At 39.3% G+C, this 8,188-nt stretch overlaps 1 pseudogene; it reads left to right on the top strand.

Annotated features, from left to right (window-relative positions):
* The first annotated feature begins 7,613 nt into the window (after window positions 1–7,613).
* On the top strand, window positions 7,614–7,731 carry LOC149464705 (U2 spliceosomal RNA; annotated as a pseudogene).
* The last annotated feature ends 457 nt before the right edge of the window (window positions 7,732–8,188 follow it).

The following is an 8,188-nucleotide window of genomic DNA, read 5'->3' as shown; positions in this document are numbered from 1 at the left end:
GTGCGCTCTCGGTGCCGAACACGAAACGTTGCATACCTAGAAGTATTTAACTTTTGGCGAGTATCACACCAAAACTTAAATTTTGATAGCAGGGTGTGCCTAAAATTTGACTTGCATCTTAGTGCAGATTTCTGGGAAAATCAGAGAGACACATGAAATCACATGAGCAGGAAATTACATTTCTTGGGGAGATCTGTACACCATTGGAATTGTAAGGAAAATTACACCAGCTGCAGAGTGAAAAGGAAAGTTTTTACCAGCATTAAATTACAACAATTGTATAGGCTATACTTTTAACTTGCTTTATTATCTTTAATACTTTGTTTTATGGTATATTTCAGAAAACAGACAATTATCCTAAGCATGTTAATCCTGCACTTCTCACCTGCTTGATTTCTGGTTTAGTATTCTGACATTCAGCCATCTGGGGCTCTTTTGTGGCCTTTTGTGATTTCCTCTGCTGTGTCTGGGCCAACGGCTGCTTTCTCTACTGCTTCTTCTGCTGTTTGCTGTAGATATTCCTATCCACCTATTGCTGCTGCTCCTGCAGTCTCCATTTCAGTGGGCCACATTCTCTCTGTTGCTCCCTCTGACTCGAATAATGCATTTCAGACGTATTTCCTGCCTGTCAGCAGTACCGTATACTGAGCCAAGTAAATGCAACTAGAGTGCATGACGGCACCTGCTCTGTGCCGTGGCAATGTGATTCCGTGCACATGTGCGGGAGTAACTTCACTGCAGGTCAGCCATTCAAGTGGGCAAGCAGAGTAAACCCTCAGGAAGACTGGGTTAAGATGGAAGCACCCCTGCACTGACAATGCAGTGCTGGAGGGCTTTCCTTGACAGATAAGTCTGACATATTGTGGTGCATACTAGCATATTATGGCATAAAGCTGCAGGGAGCACAGCTAAAAATAGAAGTTTACTATAGCTTTAAAGCTCCCTTTTAGTAAATTTTAAGTTTTGGATAGTAATAGTAAAATACTGTCCCCATTGGGGAGATTTTCCCTCCCTTTCTGTGATTGTGATGCCTTGCCAGAAATGAAGGATATGGTAGTCATAGGGATATGAAAACAAGATGTAATTTAAAACATAGTCAGAAGTTCTAATCTTTCCATATTCTCTTGACATGAAGTAACTGAAAATCCCCCTAATGGTAGATTTAGACAGAGGCGTAGCTAGGATATTTTGTGCCCGGGGACGAACTATAAAATTGATGCCCCAGCCCCCCTCCCCGTTTAATCACAGATTATGCTCCAGATATTTAAAAATATCGATATAACAAATTTTATTCTATATGTAAAAAAATATTACAGATAAACCTTGTTAGCTTGCCACCATTGGTCCAGCTTTTAAGTATGGCCAGAGGCAAGTATGGCGAGCTAACAAATACAGCCCACCCGTTCACGGAACAGAAGCACTGCCGTGTCCATGTTGTAATCATAGCACGACAACAGACATTACCCAGCAGTTATGGACTGTTTTATACTAGAACAAGTACTACTAATTTAATAAACACTTTATGTACACAACATACAGCCTACATGTACCTTAACAGAGTTTAAGCCATCTTTGTTTTCTGCCACAATAACAACCGGCTGTACGCAGAATCCGTATCTCGACTGGCTGGCAGGCAGCATCATCACTGTGGATGGCAGACGTATCAGATGACACATCTGCCGCAGCCGCTGCAGTGATCTTGTGACCGATTTATCACCCTTGTTCACTTATTATAATGTAACGTTGTAAGCCTCATTTTGGAGCTCCTGTACCTTTGCACCCGGGTGCATATGTACCCCCCTGCCCCCCCCAGCTACGCCTCTGTTTAGACATGCATCTAATCTCCCTTTCCTCTAAAGCCCAATCTACATTTGGATAACTCTCCAAAGACTACTGACAGGTAATGAGGAATCACTTGATTGTGGGGCTTTTGCAGTGCTTCTCTATTGACTTGAATGTGTAGTGTTCGACAGGCTTGCCGTCCACCAATCACTACATGTCGTGTGAACTTTGCAGGTGTGAAGCATTGTTGTCATAGACATCCCCATCTGCTGCCTATTGCAGCTTAAAGGAGGGTGGTTGGCGGGGGGCCACATTTTTGCCACCCCCCCTATCGCACATCTAAACTAAGCCTAAATGAGACACAGATAGCTATTAAAACCTTCAGACTAAGGCAAAACTACTTTTTAAGTAAGAAATAAAATAAACCCTGCCCTATCAAAAACTGTTGGACAAACACAAAACAAAAATGGCCTTTACGTGTAGCAACAGTCTGGCTACGCAGTGAGGAAAATTATTATACAGTGTTTATATAGCGCCAAAAAGTTTACTCAGCGCTGTACAATATAGTGGGGGACAGTGCATGAGGCAATACAGTAACAAAACAATATACGAGGGGTTCGAGGGCCCTGCTCTTTCAAACTTACAATCTAGAAAATGTTTGTAACTTATAAGGATCAATAGAATTATAAAACTATTCTGGCAAATAAAATATTAAAAGGACACTAAATGATATCATTATTCTTGAAAAATAATAATTTCTTACCCACTACTTTATCCATTAGCCACCCGGCCAATGGCCGTTTGGCAGCCGGCAAAATCCTTCAGCGTTCTGGGTGGACGCCATATGGTGTCCTCCCGGGCATGCGCAGCTTGCGCGCCTGCAGAACCACGCAGCGGCGCGATCTGTCACCGGCCGTGTACCTCGGACACGGCCGATGACAGATCTGAGTACCGGTCCCGTTGCCAGTACCATGTGACCTGCTGTGACCAATCACAGCAGATCACATGACAGTTGTATACAATGGATGGCTTCATTCATGCCATCCATTGTATACTAGTGTCTAGTTGTGAATGGTGACAGCGATCACATGCACAAGCTGGGCCAATCACAGCCCAGCTGTGTCATGTGATTAGCCGTGGCCAAATCACAGCTAAGCACAACAAAAAAAAAAAAACCCTGAATGAATCGATGTCATTCAGGCAAATGCTTGCTTATAGCAAAGTAATTCTTTGCTATAAACAAATTGTGTAAAAAAAAAAAAAAAATACTGATTACTTCCCCAAAGAAGTACAATGTTACTATGGTAACATTGTACTACTTTGGTCATAGTGAAATATGAAAAACAAATCTTAAAAAAAAGTAATAAAAAATTAAAAATAATTAAAAAAAAAAAAAAATTATATATATTTTTTTCATACTGTCACCAGTCAGTGTTCCTGATCACCACCATGCCAGTTACATGATGATGCTGTACTGCACTGGTGACAGTATGTAAAAAAAAAAATAGTGAAAATAATTTTTAAAATTTTTTCATTTTCCAAAAAATTATGACAAAAAAAATACAACTTGCCATGCCTCTTATGAAATACGTCGGACTGTCTGCTTTGCAAAAAGGGGTCATTTGGGGGATATCTGTACTGTTCTGACATTCTTGGACCTCAAGAAATTAGATTGGCCATCAGTACTTCAGGATTGATCAATATTCAGATATATACCAAAGTTTGTGAACTTTATAACTTTCCTACAAACTAAAAAATACATCCTAATTTGGGTTATTTTCAACAAAGACATGTAGTAGAATACATTTTGGCCTAAATTTATGAGGAACAATTATTTATTTGCAAACTTTTATAACAGAAACAAAGAAAAACATGTTTTTTTTCAAACTTTTTGGTCTTTTTTTTGTTAATTTAGCAAAAAATAAACACCCCAGTGGTGATTAAATACCACCAAAAGAAAGCTCTAGTTGTGTGAAGAAAATGATAAAATTTTAGTTTGGGTACAATGTTGTATGACCGCGCAATTGTCATTCAAAGTGTGAGAGCGCTGAAACCTGAAAAATGGCCTGGGCAGGAAGGGGGTAAAAGTGCCCGGTATTGAAATGGTTAAGGGCCCTGTCATTTATTTTTCATTAAATTGTTTCTTTTTCTGCCTTATTGTAATGTCCTCCTTGAGCTCCCTAACCTCCAATTTATCCCCTTCACAAGCTTTTGCTGTGCTTGTTAGTTGCAGTCATGTGAATTGCTTTATGCACACTACAAATCCCATATTCCCTAGTTCATCTTGGGAGCAAGCAAGAGACAGTGGATATTTTGCAAACTGTTGTAATTCCTACACCGTTCACCTGATTTGGATGTAAATACCCTCAAATTAAAGCTGACAGTCTGCAGTTAAAGCACATCTTGTTAGTTTCATTTCAAATCCATTGTGGTGGTGTATAGAGCCAAAAATGTTAGAATTGTGTCGATGTCCCAATATTTATGGACCTGACTGTATATATATATATATATATATATATATATTGGCAGAGAGTTTAGTGTCACTTTAAATATGCAAATACAGTGCATCCAGAAAGTGTTCATAGCGCTTAACTTTTGCCACATTTTGTTATGTTACACCCTTATTCCAAAATGGATTAAGTTCATTTTTTCCTTCAACATTTTGTTATAATAAATTCTTTGTGTGATACACATATAAATCCCCCAAACTACCTCCAAATATAATGTGTTTAAATAAAACCACACATAATTCCAAGTAAATAGAATAAATATATATATCTAAAAATATATTAGTAAACCCCAAAGTGTCCAAGTCCCGAAAATTATTTCCAAAAATATTTTCTTATAAATCCAGTGAAGCAAAAACGATTCAAAATACTCCGTGATAACCTCAAAGAGAAAAGAAAAGAAAAAAAATCATAGTGTATTACCCTTAAAATATAAACTTATATACTTCACTCTGTGCACAACACCAAACACATCAAAATTGTGCAAATTAAATTCAATTAATTAAATATCAATCCAAATAAATAATGAATAAAAATTAAATAAAATAAAAACCAAAAACGTGAAAAATCGTGATCACTCCAACCACAAGTGAATAGTGATACTAGTCAGACGAAGTCCGGAAGTGACGAAACGTGTTAGGGGAGTGACGTCATCACGCACACACGCTAACCGGAAGTGTCGCCGTGGCCATTTTGTTGGTTGGAAACATGTGGTTTTCAACCTAGGATTTGAAAGATTAGTGCTGGAAGCTGGATATCCCTGTTTTATATGTAAGTTTCTATTAAAATCTGTTCCTTTTTATGGATCCTGCCTAAAGAGCCTTTCTTCACTTGCATGAGGAATACCCTTGAAAATGAAGGATTGAGAGATACCGTTTCTTTATGTCAGCTTATGCCTGAAAATTTTGGAAGAGGGTAATGGTACTTGGTATCACTTTTGGCTGGAGTTTAAAGGGTACTAGTACCTGGTATCACTATTCACTTGTGGTTGGAGTGATCACGATTTTTCACGTTTTTGGTTTTTATTTTACTTAATTTTTATTCATTATTTATTTGGATTGATATTTAATTTAATTTGCACAATTTTGATGTGTTTGGTGTTGTGCACAGAGTGAAGTATATAAGTTTATATTTTAAGGGTAATACACTATGAATTTTTTTCTTTTCTTTTTTCTTTGAGGTTATCACGGAGTATTTTGAATCGTTTTTGCTTCACTGGATTTATAAGAAAATATTTTTGGAAATAATTTTCGAGACTTGGACACTTTGGGGTTTACTAATATATTTTTAGATATATATATTTATTCTATTTACTTGGAATTATGTGTGGTTTTATTTAAACACAGTATATTTGGAGGTAGTTTGGGGGATTTATATGTGTATCACAAAAAGAATTTATTAGATTGTATACTTTCTAGGGAGAAAGTAGTGTTTTGTGGTAGGGGTGTAACATATGAGTTTATTGATTGAACATTTTGTTATACCCCATAGTGACAACATGAAAGAAGTTCGGTTTGAAATCTTTGCAATTTATTAAAAATAAAAAACGGGAAAAAAAACACATGTACTAGTATTCACAGCCTTTGCTCAATACTTTGTTGAAGCACCTTTAGCACCGATTACAGCCTCAAGTTGTTTTGAGTATGATGCTACAAGCTTGGCATTTTGGGCAATTTCTCCTATTCTTTGCAGTGCCTCTCAAGCTCCTTCAGGTTGGATGGGGAGCATTGGCATACAGCCATTTTCAGATCTCTCCAGAGGTGTTCAATCGGGTTCAAGTCTGGGCTCTGGCTGGGCCACTCCAGAACATTCACAGAGTTGGCTCATAGCCACTCCTTTGTTATGTGGGCTGTGTGCTTAGGGCCGTTGTCCTGTTGAAAGATGAATCGTTGCCCCAGTTTAAGGTCCAGATCGCTCTGGAACAGGTTTTCATCAAGGATATCTCTGTACATTGCTACATTCATTTTTCCTTTGATCCTGACTAGTCTCCCAGTTCCTGTCGCTGAAAAACATCCCCACAGCATGATGCTGCCACCACCATGCTTCACTGTAGGGATGGTATTTGTCAGGTGGTGAGCGGTGCCTGGTTTCCTCCAGACATGACGCTTGGCATTCAGGCCAAAGAATTCAATCTTTGTTTCATCAGACCAGAGTTTTGTTTCTCATGGTCTGAGAGTCCCTCAGGTGCCTTTTGGCAATCTCCAGGAGGGCTGCCATTTGCCTTTTACTGAGGACTGACTTCTGTCTGGCTGCTCTACCATACAGGCCTAATTGGTGTAGTGCCGCAGAGGTGGTTGTTCTTCTGGAAGGTTCTCCTCTCTCCACAGAGAAATACTGGAGCTCTTTCAGAGTGACCATCGGATGCTTGGTTACCTCCCTGGCTAAGGCCCTTCTCCCTCGATCGCTCATTTTGGCTGGGCGGCCCACTCTAGGATGATTCCTGGTGGTTCCAAACTTCTTCCATTCAGAGATGATGGAGGCACTGTGCTCATTGGGACCTTCAATGCTGCAGACATTTTTCTGTGCCTTGATACAATCCTGTCTTGGAGGTCTACGGACACTTTCTTGGATTTCATGGCTTGGTTTGTGCTCTGACATGCATTGTTAACTGTGGAACCTTATATAGACAGGTTTATGCATTTCCTAATCATGTCCAATCAACTGAATTTCCCACAGGTGGAATCCAATCAATTGTGGAAACATCTCAAGGATGATCAGTGGGAACAGGATGCGCCAGAGCTCAATTTTTGAGCAAAGATTTGAAACAAACTTCTTTCACTATGGGGTATTGTTTGTAGAATGTTGAGGAAAAAAATTAATCTAATCCATTTTGAAATAAGGCTGTAACATAACAAAATGTGGCAAAAGTTAAGCACTGCAAATACTTTCTGGATGCACTGTACCTAAACCATATACGTAGTTAATGGAAGCTTAAAGTAAATATTATACCCTGTTATATATCTCATATTTCTCAAAGTCAAAACTGAACATTTTGTATTATCTGCAGGTTTATAAATCCTTTAAATATAGCATATGTTTAATTTTTGCCATGCTTAATCATCAAAACTCTGCAGAACTAAAACTTTCATGGTTTCTTGCACAGAAAAATGTGTCTGACCAAAAAGTGGTTTTGTCTGACAAGAATAGAAAAGGGTGTTTAACCCACAACCTTTTCCAGGATGTAAGGAACGGAAAAGTATGATATGAAACATACATCAGTCTCTAATACCTAAGAAATAGGTGTCAAAACCTCAAGTCATTTCCCTTTATCTGCAATAAATAAACAGGTAAAAATTATTTGGTGCAGTAACAGTATTAATTAAAATCGCTTCTTGGCCTTTTGGCTAAGATCAAGTGTAGTATCTGTTCTTATCAGTGTCCAGTAGGGGTGCTCCACGGTCATTCTAGCTTTGCGGGGATGACTGTTTGTATAGTACCCCTGCTATTACGGGGGGAACAGAACCCGGGACGCCCACACGTAGCTGGGGCCTGGTAGTAATCCCCCTTTGGAACGTCTGAAGGACCCAGTACCTCCTGATTTGGACGGATCTACCTTGTCTAGCCAGGGGTCGGGAAAGCAGAGAGTCCGCAAACCAGTGCCCCCTGAGTGGTCGCCTCAGGGGTGCCACTAGTAACACCTAGGTGTGGGACCCCACAGTGTGAAGATGGCACATGGTCACTGTTTTACCACTTTTTCTGCACAGCGCCCTTAGGACCAGGCCTTTTGGCTAGGACCAGGGCAATTTTTGCTACAGGCCTCAGGGCCTGGTCTGTGCACTATTTGGCATGACCACTTTTTTTATTTTCTATTTATTTAATTTATTACACCTCCCACGTTTTGTCACTTTTTCTTTACTTATGTGTGTGTTTTTCTCACAGGATGGAGGATGTGGGTCCTC

Source organism: Staurois parvus, unplaced genomic scaffold (genome assembly GCF_062004578.1).
Source record: "Staurois parvus isolate SC_StPar_1 unplaced genomic scaffold, SC_StPar_1.0 ptg000147l, whole genome shotgun sequence".
Classification (NCBI taxonomy): Eukaryota; Metazoa; Chordata; class Amphibia; order Anura; family Ranidae; genus Staurois; species Staurois parvus.
This window is presented reverse-complemented; position numbering and strand designations above follow the sequence as displayed.